Below are 20,489 nucleotides of genomic sequence, written 5' to 3'. Positions count from 1 at the left end.
TCATACAGAGTAAATCAATATGTGATATATTACTGTAAGAATTTATCATATGGTTTGCAGTTAGTTAGTTGCAGCACTTCAATAATAATGCAAAATGCACAGCCATATACAATCCTATATTCAAACTCAAACAAGATTTACGTACAATCATTTATTAAGCTGTTATCATCCATTGCTTGTACGATATAAAGATTATTTTACCTCATTCTTTTCCTTAATAGTATCTTCTTCTAAAGTGCAGTTGTTACCACAAGAGGCCTGAATAGAATTTTCCAGAAATAACTTCTCTGTACATTTTAATTAACAGGTATGTTTTTTTTTGTTTTTTTTAATATCGCAATAATTAAAATTATGCTGACAGCCGAAAACGTGTTCGCTCACAAGAGATTCCTACTCAGTACTCGCCATTAAAAATGCGACACCAAGAAGGAGACTGGGTAGCTGCACCAAAGTTCCCAGGCAGATACCTAATAGTAAGTGCAGAATATTCTTAACCGTCCGCTGTATTCGCTGTGACAACGTGGTGACAGCGGAGGCGTTGTGCAGCCATCGACTAAACATATTTATCCTTCCCTGCTCTAGACATTCTGCAAATTTGGACTTTCCGGGATGCATCCTTCTTAGTGCAACATTTTAAGCAACGAGCAGTTTAACAGTCTCATACATTGCTTAAAGAAAGAGCAATGATTCTCAGAATTACTCAGAAGATATATATGCAATAATTTAAAACGGTTATTTCAATCTTTGCAATTCAGAGCACGAAAAGAAGTATAGCTAAAGGAACACTGATTTTAGCCAGATAGTAAACTCAATCACACTCAGTACCATTAGTTGCTTGGTGTTATCCGTAAGTCAGAGATCATGGTATCTCATTTCGTGTAGATTTTTACATTTGTTTAATGCTAAAAATGTATTTTATCGCTAATTGAACCCAGTACCATATATATACCGACAGGACGTACCTTAGTCACAAGGTGACATGAGTGAAACACTAAACTGTTCGATTGACACCTGCGGCCTTGTCAACCCTAGAGAAAGTTACAAAGTGATTAAGTAAATACGGAACATAGTTCATACAAAGTATAGCGATGTATGAAGTCTCCGTTTCATATGACTTGGATAAAGGACACATCTGAAATATCAACAAAGAAATATATAATGATTTCTCTGGATAATTTGGATTAGTCCAGAATTCGAACACATACGTTGGTAAGTCCAACGTTTTTTTTAATATATATATATATATACTTCTTTCTTCGGATTCCCAATAAAGTTGACTACTGAAAAGCTGAGTTATAGATTCTATATTAAAACAACTTCGCTAGACATGTTCAGTATACACATTGCCTTACATACAGAACAATACATTAGTTCTTAATGCATGTCTGAAATAATAGTGCTTCGTATAGAATTTTACTTCATCCAATCGTAATAGCACAAAGATAAAAAATATTGCGAGGGATAATATTCTTATTACAGAGAAAAAGAGTTGAAATGACTTAACACTAACATTTTCTTTAAACAGAGATAATATTTTATTCTAATTTATGGAAGAAAGAAATAATAATTTGTAGTACAGTATTTTTATTAGGGTTATATATTCGTACAAAAGAATGTAAATACAATTGGGTCTGTCTTCAGAAAGAACGTACTTTTAGCCACAACCTACACTGCTTCTTTTCACCGTCTTCCAAGCAGAATCCTGGTTTTGTTTTGATGCACGAAATACCTGAAACAAAAATCCGAAAATATTTAAAATATTAAATTCAGTGTGCTTAACTTGGTTGTACTTAACAATACAAAGTATCTTAACATTTTTGAGATTAAATGGACAAAATCTGTTCCGTCAGGTATGGACTTTTGGGTTGCACGTAGAAAAATTATGAAGTGTTTATTGATGCTGAACAACAACTCAAAATGTATTACTATTCAAAAGTAAGTGGGTACCCCAATGGTGTTCGAGGTACCATGGGGTATCTAATGTCTGTATTTTTTAGATATGTGGAAATGTATGTCTCTAAAATGTAGGGAACTGACATTTGTTTACCGAAAACCTCAACTCGGTAAGCCTTAGGGATATTGAGATATGGGAAAATAAAGAGCGACACCATAGAAGTGTGGGGTTTGCGTACTAGGTGGTGCAGTTTTGGAAACGTAATTACGAGGGCTTACAACAACCTCAAAAGTAGTTTCAATTAAATACACTACACACACGCCCTGATGGGGGTTTTCGGGTGTCATGATATTCGCAGAACTCATTTCTAAATATTCTAAAATATGTCTTAATAACGTTTTAAATAACGTTAGAGGTGTGTGTTTACCGAAACCGCAAGTCGGTACGCCTAACAGTTACCGAAATATGATGAAATAAAAAGCGACACCATAGGTACGTGGAGCTTGCATATTAGACAGTACAATTTAGAAAATTAATTAAAATATGACTATCAAGATATTGTCAAATAAAGAGAGGATCCATACAGTTATGGGGTTTTCGTGTTAGGTGGTAAAATTTCCGAAACCGGTCATGGAAAGTTAATAAGCATCAGTATCAATTTCATCTTAAAATAATTAGGTATTTCCATGGAGTTTAAGAACATCATGGGGTCTACCAAGATTAAATTTTAAAAGTTTTGGAAAATATATTTTGACATTTGTAAAGAGTACCGTATTAGAAATATGTATTTACCTAAAACTTCCAGCTAGTACATCTAGCAGCTAGAGAGACACCATACACCATCTTGAAATTTCAGAAAACAATTATTAATCCTAACAAAAGTTAAATAAGATGGTACTTATATGGGTTAAGTGAGTACCTCAGACTCGTCAGTACAATTTCGATCGAAAGATTAATTCAGCTCTAAATTTTCTTTGGACAATTCCAAGCGTTCATCGGGCTCTGAAATAAAGTGAACATTTTTTGTTAATATCTAATATAGCAAGCGAGATATAAGGAATTATGTATTTTATGACGTCGTAAAAATAGAGACCCACATGGATTTGTACTTTTGAGTATTTGCTGTAAGAAGAAGAAATTTCAGAAAACAACCGTATATACCTTAATAGACAATTAAATGGGCGGGGCACAGTGGCTTAGTGGTAGAGTGCTTACCTCTGGTGTATTGGGTTCTTGGTTCGATCCACGGCCAAGTCAGTTTGTAGTGGACATCGTATTCGTGGGTTTTCTCGGGGTACTCTCTTTCCTCCCACCTTTGCATTCCATCAATTCTGTCAACAACATTCACTTGCTTTAATCATAATCTCCCTGAGACTAAAATGCATAATCGTGGGTCGCTACACTGAAATATTTCCTTTTATTTAATTTTAAAATTAAATAGGGAGTTAAGTATGATCGTATTTCTATGGGTTAAGTGAATACTCCAATAGTTTCTGCAAAAAAAAAAAAAGATTAGTTAAATACCCTACCACTAAGCTACTGTGTCCCCGCCCACTGAATTGTCTATTAAGGTATATACAGTAGTTTTCTGAATTTTTTTCTTATAGGAAAGACCCAAAAGTACAAATCCATAAAGATATCTATTTTTACGTCATAAAATATATAATTCCTTATATCTTAGTTACTATCTTAGATATTGACAGCGAATTTTCATTCTTTTGCACAGCTCGATGAACCCTTGGAATTGCCTGAAGAAAACCTAGGACTGAACTAATCTTTCGATCGAAATTGTACTGAGGTACTGATTTAACCCATAGAAGTACCATCTTATTTAATTTTGTTGCGACCAATAATTGTTTCCGAAATTTCAAGCTTTTATTTCACAGTGTTTCTCCAGATGTTAGATGTACTAGCTGGAAATTTTGGGTAAATACATATTTCAAATACTGTTTACAAATGTCAGATTATATTTTCAAAAGCTTTTAAAATTTAATTTTGGTAGACTCCATGATGTTCTAACACCCCATGAAGATATCTAATTACTTTAAGATGAAATTGCTACTGGTGTTTATTAACTTTCCATGACCGATTTCGGAAATTTTAGCATCTAACACGAAAATCCCATACCTGTATTGGTCCTCTCTTTATTTGACAACATCTTGATAGCCGTTAGTCATATTTTAATTCAATTTCCGAATTGTAGCGTCAAGTATGCAAGCCCCACATACCTATAGTTTATTCCCCCCAAAAACATCAGTTCTTTACATTTTAGAGACATGTATTTCCATATATCTAAAATGCAGAAATTAGGTACCGCATTGGAACCCCATTGGAGTACTTACTCACTTTTGCATAGCAAGGTAAAAACGCCAGTGGTTCTCACTTTAAGTTTGAAAACATACTATTTTGTCTCTTCTCTGAGCATCGTGAATCTGTCGGAGCTGTACCATAGTTGGAAAGACTCACTGATCCTTCCTATAGTGACCATGTAGTCAGAATTCAAAAAGGAGTAGCCCTTGAAGGAAAAACAATATTTTAAAATCCTTGCACCAGTAGTCGTCACCTTAAAATCACAATGTTCCAGTAGTAGTCAGGATTTTCTACCAGTGTTCATCACTCAAATAACTTGACAATTTATTCAAAAACGCACTGTGTATCAGTTTAGGGTTGAGAATACAATATAACGTAGTAAGCTTAATAACTTTGCATCACTTTTAGCACTCAAGAAAGAAAATAAAAACGTTTTTACATACTTTTTAAAGCAATTTCAGAAAGAAAAATGTTAACTAAATTCAAAAGTTAACTGTATATCACTTCCACGTTGAGTACAATATTAAATACTATGTTTAATAACTGTACGTCACTTTAAACTCTCGAGAATGAACATCAACGTTTGTACATACATTTTAAAAACAATCTGAGAAACAAAATAAGTTAACTGAATTCAAAATTTAATTATACATCACCTTAAGCTTAAGAATACACTATAAAATGCTGAGATTAATAAAAAATGAAATCTAAGTTTAACGTCCCACGGTTATGCCGGTTAGGATAAGGAGACGGTGATAATGAGAAATGAATGGAATGGTGGAATGAAGAAAGTGGGAATAAACGGGAGAACCCCGAGAAAACCCACGAGCAAGGTGTTTGTCCACCACAAAGTCCACCAAAGAAATATCGAAAAATACAGCAATATCGAAATATAAACAATATCAAAAATCGAAAATATAGAAATATGAAAGAGATAATGTTAAAAAATATGGATATATCGAACAAAAATGGATATATGATCTTGGAATACGATTTGGTGGAATAATGAGGGAGAAAAATAATCATTGATTAAATATTAAATTGAAAAGAAATAAGAGCCTGACGCTCAAATACTTATCTATCCGGCACCCATCTTGATCCCCATAAAATATCATGAAGTGCTTCATTGATTCTAAACCCAATAATAGTAATTTAACAATAAACACAATATATAATTTACTACGCACCTTGAAATGTAGAAATTAATGATTGTAATCCCCAGCTTTCCAATAGACTTTGATTTCTCCAAATGAAGATTCGGATATCTTGTTTCTTCTCAAGCAATAATGGGTTACAATAATCAGTTGCAGTCCAAAGCCAAGTCACTAAGTTAAGCATAAATATAAAAGAATTCATTAGTTAGATGCATACAAAATCCTACGCATGTAAATCCGAATCTACTTGTATTAAATTGTAAATTTAAACAAACTAAATTATACTACAGTTATAGTGACATCAAACATACATTAAATAAGGTATACAGGGTGTCTCAAAAGTCCCCTGACATAGGGTAACTGTTATTATCAGAGTTACAACAGAATGTAGAAGGGAAAAGCATATCCAATTATGATGTTTTCAATCTAAAGTGAAGGAATTTTTAAAATCGGATGGCCCGTTTGCGCTGTACACTCTCTATGCGCCCAATGTGAAATGAAAATGCAACGTTGCCATTTACCTGGATCCACAACAGAAGTGAGTGAAGTTACTGTCTTTTACGCTAACATGTCGATGGCCAGCCCCCGTTTCAAACAGCAACTTCATTCACTTATGTCGTGGGTCCAGGTAAATGACAACGTTGCATTTTCATTTAAAATTGGGTGCATAAAGAGTATACAGCACATTCATCTTGTCCGATTTTTTAAAAAAGTGTTCACTTTAGATTGAAAACGTCATATTTCGAGATGTTTTTCCTCTTACATTTTGTCGTCAGGGAACCTATGTCAGGGAACGTTTGAGACATCCTGTATACATCATAAGAAGTTCCTTTCTAAATTCTACACGGATGTGGTTTCATTGAATGTGAGGTGGGTGATACACATTAGGCCTTTTGGGAGTACGTCACACGGACGACCGTAATTTTGTGTTCAAAATTTTTATGAACTGGTGGGATATGTGATACATATGGCCACGGGCTAGAATTTTCTCAGTATGTCAAATATGCAATCAGATTCCATGCTTAATTTGGTGAAAAGCTATTGCCAATTGAACGTTACATTTACCTCTTTCTTGCAGATGTTGAACCATGCCGTTAGCACGTGAGGAATGGATCGAAATAATCAAACTGTGGGGCAGGAGGAGTATATGTGCAGTGGTTGCCGATTGCAGAGTCATCCACAATATGACTCTGTCACATGTTTCAGTGTCACAGTAATTAACTAAATTTGAGAAGACGGGCACATTCGTGAACATACATCGTAGCGGTTCAAACTCGCGGGACCTTGTTCCTTCCCCATTTTGAACCGGTACATGAAAATGCCATTTACTCCATGTTTGCCTGCGCCGATTTTGAAAATTCCTTCACTAATCGATTTCTCCCGTCGAGTACTACAAGAATCAGTTAAAATCTCGCGGGCCCTTTTTTCTTCCCCATTTTGAACCGGTACATGAAAATGCGATTTTCTTCATGCTTGCCTGCGCCGATTTTGAACATCCCTTCACTAATCGATTTCTCTCGTCGAGTACTACAAGAATCAGTTAAAATCTCGCGGGCCCTTTTTTCTTCCCATTTTGAACCGGTACCTGAAAATGCGATTTTCTTCATGCTTGCCTGCGCCGATTTTGAACATTCCTTCACTAATCGATTTCTCTCGTCGAGTACTACAAGAATCAGTTAAAATCTCGCGGTCCTTTTTTCTTCTCATTTTGAACCGGTACCTGAAAATGCGATTTTCTTCATGTTTGCCTGTGCCGATTTTGAAAATTCTTTCAGTAATCTATTTCTGTCGTCGAGTACTTCAAGAATCAGTTAAAATCTCGCGGGCCCTTTTTTCTTCCCCATTTTGAACCGGTACATGAAAATGCGATTTTCTTCATGCTTGCCTGCGCCGATTTTGAACATTCCTTCACTAATCGATTTCTCTCGTCGAGTACTACAAGAATCAGTTAAAACCTCGCGGTCCTTTTTTCTTCCCATTTTGAACCGGTACCTGAAAATGCGATTTTCTTCATGTTTGCCTGTGCCGATTTTGAAAATTCTTTCAGTAATCTATTTCTGTCGTCGAGTACTACAAGAATCAGTTAAAATCTCGCGGGCCCTTTTTTCTTCCCCAAGCCAATATTTTTTGTATATTTTGAATGTATTCAAGTATGGAACAAAAGTATTATATAATTCCCTTAGTAGGCTTCTCAACTTAATATTTTTCAACTTAAATTTTATTTTAATTATTTATTTTCTTGTGACTCAATATTTAATTGCAATCGTTCATTGGGGAGAAGGGTGGCCATTCTCAAATATATAAATATAGTATTCTTAAAATTTATGTGTTCTCGTACTATTAGTTTCTTCCACTAGACCTGGAAATTGCAAAATTAATACCTGGAAAACCTGGAAAATTCAGGAAAATTGAGTTCCATATTTATCTATGAACACTGCTATTTACAATTTTTTTCGAATAGGGAGAACTGTACAAAAGGGTGTTTTGGGAATGGTATAACAATAGGTTTCTGGGAGTGTTGTTCGAAATGAAATCTTTCTGGGAGTGTTGTTCGAAATGAAATCTTTAAGTTTTACGTCCCACTATTATACTGGCTAGGCTAAAGATAACGGGGTGTTGTTCGGTGGGGGTCAATGTTGCAAATTTTGGGTAAAGTCGCTAAATAAGGGGAATTCGACCTCAACGATAGCGTAGGTTGACCATAAAATTTTCAGTTAAAAACGGGACAGGTTCTTGCAACCCTAGACTTTTAGATCTACCTTTGTTCTTATCAGTGCCTTGATATCAGATTTCCTCCTCTCTCTCTTTGTTACAGAGCGGGTACTTATCAAAAAGGAAAGACACGTTGAAATTTGTTCGACACACAACCAACTGCTAAAACCTCTGCTGCCTTTCGAGCAGTACTGCGAACTATAGAGTATGTTTAATATAGGGAATTTCAGTTCAATTTTTGCCGCTTTGTTATTATTTATACTTTTAAAAGGAGTAAAGGTATTGGGTTTGTTATTTACTTCTTTCATTTACATAAAACGGGACGAATACTACTTTTTTCCATCTACTGACGGAACGGCCGCGACACGCCCCTAAAACGGGACTGTCTCGGTCAAAACGGGACGTATGGTCGCCCTACGATAGCGACAAAAAAAAAAATTCCGATTGGAGACTTTTTTGGGTGATTTTTAAATGACGATTTACCTACTTACACATTTAGCGACTTTTTGCTGCAAACAAAATGTTCATCTGTAGAGAAGCATTATTAGTTCAAAACAGTTTTTTCTGTTTGTTTGTTTTAATCAGCGCAAGTGATGAAGAGTTTGAAAATGCAGCGTCAGGGCCGGCGCGAGGGGGGATCGAGCCGTGCCACCGCCCAGGGCGGCACGTCTAGTGGGCGGCAAAATTTGAAAAAGAAAAGAATATTATTAAAATATAATGCTTCGTAATAGGCCCACATGGAAAAATAAAATTATGTTCCCTGAGAATGTAATTTAAACTTACTTCACTCAGATTCAGGAAATTCAAAGCATTCCCCCTCATTTTCAATTATCAAACTACTAGCCACAGGTATCTCGTTCAAGATTTCCCTTGCAGCAGCGTAGATAAGATTTTCAGCTAGAGCGGATAAGATTGTCAAGTGTCTTTTATATTTTTTTTCTATTCAGCAATATTCTAACGCTCCACTCCAAGTACGCAAAAGGTACACTCCCACTTGAGACAGGCGGTTCTAGCCTACAGCACCTAGAGACATTTAGGTTTTAGCAGCGAGTTTTTAACCAATTTACAAATTGTTCATTATCATGTCTTATCAACAATATATATAAATATATATATATAATTGTTTTTATATTTAAGCAATAGAAATCATGGCCGAACACATTAAAAGAACCATGGGAGGGCAAAATAAATGCGACCATTACTGAGGAAAAGATGTCCAAAATTTTTTAAATTCCTATTCTTAGTGAGTAAATTGAAAGTAAAATACTGTTTTTGTTGAGAGCTGCAACATATTATACTATAGTGCTAGACTGTACACCAGATATTTCTGGTACAAAGGATCGTTCGTTTTGTACAAATCACATACAATAATGGAGAATGGCTTACAAAAATTTGCGAACACTTTCTTGGTTTCGTACCAGTAAAAGACATCACTGGTCTAGCTAGAACTGACAGAAGTAATAATTAAACGGCTAAAAGAAATGAACTTCTATCGAAGATATGAAGGGCCAAAGATATGACAATAGTTCCAATATGAAAAGAAAAAATAAATTCTCAAGATTTACATGTTTCTTTACTAAACTTTATCGTTAACGATGTAGCCACAACATCTCAAGTCCACCGTTTCATTTTTTTTTTTTTTTTGTATAGTTAAAAAAAGTTTCTGACTTCTTTTCTGCGTCAGTTCAACGTTGGGCCATACTAAAGGAACCTATTAGCAGCCTCACTTTAAAACCATTCAGCACCACAAGATGGGAGAGTCGAGTTGATGCTCTGACTTCACTTAGATATCAAATAGAGGCTTATGATACCTTACTTCAAATATGTAACGACAATATAATAGAATGATCGCCCATGATGTTCTGTGTATAGCAAACCACCTGCGTGGCTTTACTTTCTTTACTCACTCGTTATGTGGTATGACTTTTCACTCCACATAAACATAGTAAACAAAAGTGTGTTTGATCCAGTAGGGTTTCTTTAAAACAAATCTGAGAACTTTCAGAGGAGCAGAAATGATGCAAAGTTTCAACCTTGCTTAATTGATGCGATGGAGTTGGCATCAGCATTAGATATGGATGATCCATGGATAGGCAATACAGTGCACGCTCAAAGTCGAAAGAAGAGACAGTTTCAATAGAAGGCAGAAGATGAAGCTATTGAAGATCCACAAACAAGATACAAGATCGATTTTTATTACAAACTTCTAGACGTATTGTGTTAGATTTAAGAGAAAGGTTTGGGCAATTTAAACATCACAGCGAGTATTTCGATTTTCTTTACGATATAAATAATCTGAACGATATGCCACCTGAACTTTTGCCTGAAAAGTGCCTGCATTTTAATACGCGAAGAATCGAAAGATATTAACCCGTGATTTGAAAGACGAACTGAAACTATTAACCGCTATAATTAAGCCTAAAAGTTCATCAAAAGAGACTAAAATTAATCAAGAAATATGACTTTGCTCCCTATGTCAGTGTTGCAGTTATGATTTGGTTTATCTTACCAGTAACCGTGGCAAGTTGAGAAAGAAATTTTTCGAAACTTACTCTAAGCTTATTAAAAACTATCTACATTCTTCCATATCTCAAACACGTTTAAGTGCTCTAGTGATGATATCAATGGAACATCAATTGGCTGAAACATTGGACTACGCGAATGTGATAAAGGAATTTGCTCATACCAAAACAAGAAAAGTTTTTTCAATTAAACTATGTTAAATTGTGTATTTCTATTGTGTTTTAGTACATTATAAGTCTTAAGCTAATTACTTACTTTTGCCGTAATATTTGACTCACTATATTATCTTTTTGCTCCATACTCTATTGGAAACACCTTTTGATATAAAATAAGCTTAAAAATTAAAATTCTTAGTCGAACTAAAGCATACATTAAAAAAAAACTGTATGCCCTGCTGTATATCACGTACAGCAAAATCGAGCATACTGAATATTGTGTCATGTATGGAGTCGTTTAAATATTAAAGCATTCGAGAGAGGCAGTTCAATTTTTTGTTTACTTTTCCTTTTCATACATGTTTTTAAATATGGTATCTTACTTTTTCTTAATATCTGAATGTCTTCTGTCAAAATAAGGTTTGTGGATTAAAGGGGCGGCATTTGAAAGTACCGCCCAGGGCGGCAAAACTGCTAGCGCCGGCCCTGTACAGCGTACTCACTACTCCACAATCCTGCATTGTTATGTTACCCTTGCCCTCTAACGAAGAATAACTACAAACTTGATGTCCTTTAGTTCGCCGAGTTTCCGTTGAGAGACACACGTAATACATCATTACCGATAGCAACAAGATTAGCTATAGATGCGTGAATAAAGGCGAAGAAGGTGTTTGTTATATTTGTCCTCTGGGGTCTTTTAATTATTTTGCACGTTTTCTTTTACAAAAAATTGCTTAACGTAAGTACTGTAGTGTTAATTATTTCGGAACTATTTTGACCACAACATGAACAAAAGTACCCGAAACAACCTGAAATGATCCCTGAATTAAAGGATTGGTTGCGCTCTGTTTACAAAGATGTGAATAGAACCAGCGGCGCAAATCTGTCTTCAACATTGGGGGGGGGGAGAGGGTAAGACCGTTACCATACTTTTTTTGGCGATGTCCAAAATACTTATGAAGTTGAAAAACAATGTTGTGGAGGATCAGAGTTGTCTTTAGCGTTAGGAGGCTGCAGATTTGAGGCTTATTCTGGGGGACATCTCACGTTCCTTTGTAGCAATCGGACAAAAATCATCAAATTTCTCCCAAAAAACACATTTCAAATCGGATTATTTGGGAGAAGTCCCCCTCAGTTCCAAGATTGGAGGGGACATGTATCCGTCATCCCCCCCCCGGGATTTGCGCCAGTGAGTAGAACATATTGTTTAGTTTACATCTACAACTTTTACAATGCTTATAGACAATGAATTTCTCGATTATTTCTTATAGCGACTTTTCACCCAAAATTGGAGTCGTCACCTCTCGTTTCGCAAACTTATTGCCAACATTTTAGAAACTGGTTGCGGGGAGAGCTACAATGGATGATTCAAGTTATTTCGTCGCTTCCGCTGTGAACCTAAGTACAAGATTCCAAAAGTCACATTTTTTTTGGTTCCAAACAATATGTCTGCTGGGTGAAAGCATAGACTGGAATGTGTTGCCTTTCCTACCTTATCTTTAATCCCATAGTAGCTTCTTTCCCAAAGTTAAAAAAATGCAATTCTTCCTTTCTTAATAGTACTTATTACCCAAAGTATTACGTAAGCATTGTATGTTACTTATGTAGCTCACAGAGCCGCAGCTATGGGCGAGCAAGCAAAGCACGTGTCCCGGGCGCGTGGTTGGAGGGGCGCCTAAAAGAGAGGTTATATATTAGTACTTTTCCTGGCGGTATTTAATACTTTTCATCAGAGTGCGAAATCATGAAATCAAAGTGAGAGGAAAAAATGAAATGAAATCTTTGAGTTTTACGTCCCACGGTTATGCCGGTTAGGCTAAAGGAGACGGTGATTATGAGAAATGAATGAAATGGTGGAATGAAGTAAGTGGGAGGAAATGGGAGAACCCCGAGAAAACACGCACACGGTGTTTGTCCACCACAAGGTTCACTTGGCGGGGCTAGGATCGAATCCGGGACCCCAAGCACCAGAGGTGAACGCTCTACCACTGAGCCACCGCGGCCCTAAAAGTGAGAGGAGACTGGAGGAGTGAAGAGAGAGAGAGAGAGAGACAGAGAGAGAGAGAGAGAGAGAGAGAGAGAGAAGAAAACGCTCGCACTTTTACACTTCAAAGTAAATTAAGTCATTTATTTTTTCTGTCCCCCTCCTCCCCCTCCCCGAAGTTCTACTGTCAAAGTAAATAGCTAAAAACACTCCCAGGCCAGAACCGCATCTACGTTGGAAATTTGATCGAGATCGGTCGGTCGGTGCAAGAGATTAAGAAAAAATGAAATGAAACCTTTGAGTTTTACGTCCCACAGTTATGCCGGTTAGGCTAAGGGAGACGCTGATGATGAGCAATGAATTAAATTGTGGAATGAAGTAAGTGGGAGGAAATGGGAGAACCCCGAGAAAACCCACGCACACGGTGTTTGTCCACCACAAGGTTCACTTGGCGGGGCTAGGATCGAATCCGGGACCCCAAGCACCAGAGGTGAACGCTCTACCACTGAGCCACCGCGGCCCCCGGCCGGGAATCGAACCCGGGTGTCCCACGCCAAAGGCGTGTTCACTAACCACTTAGCCACGAGTGAGCTCATCTGTGAGGCAGTGTAAACCCCCCAAAAAAGAAAGAAAATAAACGCACACTGGATGTTTGCGCAACTGAGGATCAAAACATTCTCAATGGAGTATGAGAAATAGTAAACGTCAATCAATGTGTGCTTTTGCTTATTCATTACTTCGTTAATACTTAATTCCTTCTAGAAATAGTGAAACAATACTATGAAGAAACACTAATTAAACTAATAACAATTACGTTGTATTTCTTACCATACCGTTTTTACCACCCATAGAATTTCAACCTAGTACTATACTGCATTAGTCACGCCGTAACGAAAGCTAAAATTCAAAGACCTGGCACTCGTAACTGTTGAAGCTGTGTTGTAGCTACCTGTATATCACGCGGCCTGCGTTGGTACTCCTCAACATAAATACGTCACAGCCCAAAGCCAGGAAACATCACAAACAGAAGACAGGGGCACAAACAGTGCCTGACACTTCACGAACTCAAACCCACCAAGACTCAACTCAACATGACCTTCAATTACGTTCTAGAAACCAAACCAATGCTAAGGCACAAACTTACCAACTTCCTATATGAAAACACAAGAAAAAAAATCTAACGTTTTGGTTCCAAAGTGATGACATAACAATAATACTAAAAAGTTTTTTTTAATTTTCAGTAACCCAAACATTAATTAACTAGGGAACATAACAAAGCAAAAATAAATAAATTAAATTAAAAAATAAAAACCTGACAAGTAAGCTCTCCCTGACTACTTTTTTTTTTTAAAATATCAGTGAGGCTGTAAAATATGTCAATATCTTCGTAATATATATATATTTCATTGTAAACAAGTTCTTTAAACAAAAGAAAGCTCTGAGAGCGCTTACCTCTGACGCGGTAGGTCCCTGGTTCGATTCCTGCTCCCGACAAATAGGCTTTTGGTGAACACTGTAGGTGTGGTTATTCTTAAGACTTTCCAGTTTCCTTACATTTTCTTGATTCCACCATTATCATGTATCTCATCGTCACCTTCTCTCTTACATTGATGTACAATCATGGGGCGTTAAACTAAAAGAAAAAAAAAATCTTGCAAATATCCTAGTAAAAATGAGTTTTCTAAACTACACTAGTGGCCCCGCGTAGCGTAGTCGCTAACGCTCTCGCCTTCGGTGCGAACGGTCCCGGGTTCGATCCCGGTGGGGGAACTCGGTCGAAAAAGTATCAAAAGATTTTAAGTCCAGCCATCCTGAATGAGGTTTCCTTGGCTTTTCCTCATTCACAGCAGGCAAATGCCGGAGTGGTACCTAACATATAGGTCCCAGGCCGTTTTCTTCCTTCCCAAATCCAAAAATGAAAATGAAATCTTTGAGTTTTACGTCCCACGGTTATGCCGGTTAGGCTAAAGGAGACGGTGATGATGAGTAATGTATGAAATGGTGGAATGAAGAGAGTGTGAGGAAACGGGACAACCCCGAGAAAACCCACGCACACGGTGTTTGTCCACCACAAAGTTCACTTGGCGGGGGCTGGGATCGAACCCGGGACCCCAAGCACCAGAGGTGAGCGCTCTACCACTGAGCCAGCGCGACCCATGATTTAACAGAGAAAATACATATATTGTACATTATAATTACATTACATTACCAATCTTTCGCAATTAATAAACCACAAGTCATTACACAAGCGTGGTTGGTTCGAAGTTTAGCATCCAATTCAGGTCCGAGGCTATCTGAGACTTGGTTCTAGATCTTTAACGTGGAATACGCACCACATGAGCTTCCAGAAAATTCGAATGAACGGGAGGATGAGGAAGATTTCCCCTCTCCAAGTAATTTAATAGTGTTCACTCTAAAGATAAACCGTATATAACTCTATAACTCTCAATCTTTGTCGTTGCAGGGCACTAGTTTGAAGTGAGGTGATCGTGAACAAAAATTGACCTGATGAGAGAGCATTTTCGTATTATGATTTATTACGATATTCGGCAAGGGTTAACACAACAACAATGTGTTCATCAGATAACTTACTTTTCCTGATGAAGCCCCATCTCAGACAATTTACAGGTGGTTTCAGGAATTCACGTGTGGTCAGCTCAGCCTGACTGATGGAGATTGTGCAGGTAGTCCATCGACAGTCATTGTGCCCAAAAACGTTGCTGCTGTTCGTGAAATTATGAACACTGATTGGCATGTGACTTATCGCGAAATTCAGGAAATCTTAGGCATTGTAATGAGCCAAATACAAATAATATTGCACTATTATTTACGTGTAAAAAAACTTTGCACTCGTTGGATCCCACACAATTTAAGTCGCGCACAAAAGACGCCCGTGTAAAGTGGTGCAAAGTTATAACGAAACTGTTCAAGTCTGGATCATCTAATTCGGTGTTTAACATTGGAGCAGGTAATGAAACTTGGATATATACGTACGAACCGGAAACTAAACGACAATCTGCTGTGTGGGTGTTCCGCGAGAACCTAAACCAATCAAAGTTGTTCATGCACACTGTGCCTCCAAACAAACGATTGCATAAGTTTTTGGTAAATCAGGTCATATTGCAACTGTACCATTGGAGAATTGCAGAACAGTCAATGCAGAATGGTACACAACCATATGTCTATCAGAAGTACTGAATGTGAGCAAACAGTTCAACCGTCGTATCATTCTGCACACGACTATACGAGCTCGCACACAGCAGCTGCCACAAATGATTTTCTGGACCAGGAAAGCGAAGTCATGACATCCGGCTTATTTCCCTGATTTAGTTCCCAGTGATTTCTTTTTGTTCCCAACAATAAAGAACATGTTGCGTGGGAAGCGCTTTTGCACCTCCAGAAGAAGCCATCGAGACATACAAACTGCAGGTTTCACAGATACCAACCTCGGAGTGGCATACCTGTTTCAAGATTTGGTTCTATCGCATGAAAATGCACTGCTATTCATGGGGAGTACTTTCAAAAGCAATAAAAAAATGCACTTTCATGTTCTTGCGTTCTATCATTTTCCCGAAACTTTCAGTGCAACCCTCGTATTGCATCACTGAGATATAAATAGCTTTGATTGTATATCTAGAAAAGTCACCCTCTCGTAAGAAGCTTCATTTGAACCCTTCGAGTTACTGCACTTCCCACCTGGATACAACAGGGTAAACGTAGTCTCAAGCAGGCCCGAAACCAGCCACATATGTTTAGAGGGACCATGAATATATTAGGGGGGCAAGTCATCAAAACTTCTCTTACAAATATCTAAATTGTGTTTTCTGTATTGAGGTCTGGAGGGGCCATGAAAAGTTTAGGGGGCAGTTGCCCACTAGCCTCCCCCTCTACTTACGGGCCTGGCCTCAAAACAAAACACTAGAATGTGCGCAACTGGGGATCAAAACACAAACGGAATAGGAGAAATAATTCAAGTGAATCAAAGCCTAGCATAGCGAGTTTTTGCGTATTAGTTGCTTTGTTAATACCTAATTCCTTCTAGAAATAGTGAAACAATACTATGAAGAAAAACTAATAACCGAATGAATCTCAAGGAACCGGAATAATTTCCGACTGATTAAACTAGTTATAAATTCTATAACTTACTGTTCCGTTGAAGGTCTCAACTCCAGCAAGTAGACCTACACAAAACCAAAACTAGGGAATTAAAAATTATTTTTCTTTTTTCATGTCGCACAGCTACGACCTTAGGCCAAAAGAGACTGACAATTAATAGAAGTGAACGCGTTTATGGAAGTAATTTGTTTCCACTCTCCCACCGAGAATCGGACGAGGGGCCACGTTTAGCAAGGCCACACGGAAATCACTAGACCAGTGGGGAAGACTACTAAAATACAAAGTAACAATATATTTAATTTATAGTAGAAATCAAATTAGTGTAAAGAATTGAGAAGGAATCTTATTCTAAATGCCAACAGGGTATATAGTATGCTATTTAACGCAGTTTATCTGAAATCGTGAACTGTGCACACCAGTGACGTATTTAGGGGGGTGGCTTCCGGGCTTAAGCCCTCCCCAAAATCTTACTTAGTAAAGTAAATGAAATATCTTGCAGAATTTTCACATTTCCAGGCAAAGCCCCCCCCCCCGAAAGTTAACAAAGCCCCTCCCGAACAAAATCGTAAATACGCCACTGGTACACACCAATATCACGGAACGATTTTTATGACGGTGCCCTTAAACTATACCAACTAAAGAAGTAGACCCAATTATCTTCGTGACATTAGGGAATGCAGGCAGGCGCATTAGCCCAGGTTGGGCACAGCTATAAAGAAAACGCATGGAAACAAAGTAAAACATCTTTCAGTTTTACGTCCCGCTTGTAACCAGAGTCTGATCTAGAAGGTAAAAACTGGGGGGGGGGGGCAGAACCCAGACTATGGTAGGTATATCATGAGTTTACTATAAACTTTGAAAGAAATATTAATAATACCTTAAATTATATCTGTCACTCAAAAAACTGGGGGGCCTAGCGCCCCCGGCCCCGGGCTAGATCCGCCACTGCTTGTAACGTAATAAAATGTAATACAAGTACTTGATTGATCAAATCTGGTTATCATACCGTGAACCACCACTCGTAAAACAATGAAAATACAGTTACCAACTACTATGTGGTCTTCACGTTGCTGTTAGTAACCACATTATATCTTTACTATTACTTATCAATATATAACATGCTCTGTCTCATAACATCTATAGCATCTGTCCAAGTTAAAATTCAGTTGTTTTACGTTTTTACCAAGCACAGAATATGAACCCAGTCCAATCCTACAATAGTCTCACTGTGAAAGGTGAAATTAAACTGCCTGGCATTCGAACCCATGTCAGGCATTTGCTTTAACGTCCGTTGCAGACTCTCGTGGCGGCTTGCGTGCATACCCATGGCTTTCAACTATGGTTTAGTAACCAAATCAAGTGCCAAGACAAATACAAATAGCAAACACGCCAACTCTCCATATCAAGTTAACGCAGATGGGAGGGGAGGAATGTATACCTAAATTCCAAATTTATGTATCCAAAACAATGAAAACATGTTTTAATTTTGAAAATTATGTTTTCTAGACCAAATATGAACTAACCAGAGATTTCAAGGAACCAGTTCGTCATAAGCTAGAACCATCGCATATCACTAACTATTCAAAATTATATTACTAATTTCTAATATTTCAAACTACTAAGGCAAGGGAATGAGTTAATTTTTTGTGGAAGCTAATTTGAGCTCATTTTACTTTCATATATACATACCAATAAGCTGAAAGTTTCAAGAAGGCCTGAAGATGGTCAAAAAGGGTTCTCAAGCCCTCTCTCCTGGCTTACATCCTAGCTACGGACATGACCGTGTTATACTACTCTATGTGAAGATACGTTCCTCAACCAACATAGGACATTTTTTTCGATTACTTACGTAAAGAAAAAATATTTTATGCAACCTATATACACCTTTGAGTAATTTCAAAATGCTCCAAGATTTCAAATGACTTAATCCAACAGTCAATATTGTATGATATTTAAGTTATGAAATGAGAGCTCGGACCACGGTGGCTCAGTGGTAGTGTGGTCACTTCTGACGTGAGGAATTACTCCCTGTTCAATCCTTGTTCCAAGGTTAAGTACCATAAACTCCGTCGGTCCAGACCTACTATGTAAGTGAACCGGTAAAAATGCACTTTAAACAGAACATTCATAGGAACCAATACTAAACCGAGCCCTGCGGGGTGTCTAACCCCGTTCGCTTGCTGTCACTCGCTCAGTTATATTTCCCTTAGTAAGTAACACTGGAGATCTTATATTTGCAGGATTGGGGGAGAAACTAAAAGATACCCAAAATCACTTGTTCTGCTCAAAGTGCACTCTTACCAGTGAACGAAAATTAAGCAAACCTAACCAAAATATATTTATACGTAATTATGCCAGTTTTTTTTTTCCTTTTTAATAGAACCACTCAATCGTAATAAAATAATCACCCTGACTACTAAGTAATCTTGACTCGCTATCGCTCACTTGGCATTACTATGTGAATTGAATATTGAGCTTTGATGAAGAAAGTAACCATCCTGGGTACCAACTCTCTTTACTTATATATGCGCACCAGCATTCTAGAACCTTCCCCGTAATTACTGTCAAAGTTGAAGAGCTATTGGGGCTTAACGGAATAAATAGGTCTACACTGTTCCCAAGTGCTTTGTGATGAACAAACACCATGGCCCTTTTTTCCACAGAGTTCTCTCGTTTCCTCCCACTTTCGTTATTCCAACATAATCATTCATTTCATAATCAGTCTCCCTCAGCCCCAGTGCATAATCGTGGGACATTAAACTTTAAAAAAAAAAAGAAAAGAAAAGAAAGATTAACGTAGTCTACACAAACTGCTACTTCTATAAACATACCTTCATACATTTACGTAAATAAAAAACAAACGAGCTTACGGAATCTCGCAGCACTGAGGTGAAAGTAAAACAAAACTAATTGAAATGTAAAATAGTAGATCTTCTAGTGCAGGAAAACCAACTTACTTGAAATCCTAGGTGAGTGACCACGATCAAAAATGCTTCCACTCTCCTTCTTATACTAATTTTGCACATCAAATGTCAAGCCAAGACGAAGCTAAGTCGCTTCTATGCTACTGAATTCTGGGTATTACAAAAATAATGACAACCCGCCCGCTAATGCTACCAATGAAAAGGATCCACCAGTTAGTAACCCCTACGGGCAATTTTACTATTGGGCAATGGAAATAAAAAAAAAAAAAATGCTTTTTACGTCAAGCAACTGATAGCAGACACTGATATATTACTTGTTTTCTCTGTTGTTTTTTAAACCTTTCAATACCCACGTATTTTTTCTGTAGTGGGACTGGGTTGTTAGTACACAAGATATACATGGAAAGATACAGCAGGCGGCGCGGTGTCTCATTGGTAGAGCGTTCACCTCCGGTGCTTGGGGTCCCTGGTTCGATCCCAGCTCGCGCCGTGTGGACTTTGTGGTGGACAAACACCGTGCTCGTGGGTTTTCTCGGGGTTCTCCCGTTTCCTCCCACTTTCTTCATTCCACCATTTCACTCATTTCTCATTATCACCGTCTCCTTTAGCCTAACCGGCATAACCGTGGGACGTTAAACTTAAAGATTTCATTTCATTTTCAAAGATACAGCACCGAGGCTACTAGGCTATATTAGACGTAGATCCGTAGCTTTCATT

The 20,489-nt window shown here is 37.6% G+C and overlaps 1 long non-coding RNA gene across 2 annotated transcripts; it reads right to left on the bottom strand.

Moving 5' to 3' along the window:
• Positions 1–1,573: 1,573 nt before the first annotated feature.
• Positions 1,574–19,897, bottom strand: LOC145682040 (uncharacterized). Of its 2 annotated transcripts, none has more exons than XR_014130884.1 (3): positions 19,806–19,897; positions 5,392–5,529; positions 1,574–1,729 (listed from the first exon to the last, which is right to left on the bottom strand). It is a non-coding gene; the product is annotated as an uncharacterized LOC145682040 (long non-coding RNA). The 2 variants fall into 2 exon arrangements; XR_014130883.1 differs by lacking the exon at positions 19,806–19,897 and adding an exon at positions 14,185–14,994.
• Between the last annotated feature and the right edge of the window lie 592 nt (positions 19,898–20,489).

The sequence above is a fragment of the Thermobia domestica genome, chromosome 3 (genome assembly GCF_964235325.1).
Source record: "Thermobia domestica chromosome 3, izTheDome1.hap1.1, whole genome shotgun sequence".
Classification (NCBI taxonomy): domain Eukaryota; kingdom Metazoa; phylum Arthropoda; class Insecta; order Zygentoma; family Lepismatidae; genus Thermobia; species Thermobia domestica.
The sequence above is the reverse complement of the archived record's forward strand: the minus strand, read 5'-3'. Positions and strand labels throughout refer to the sequence as shown.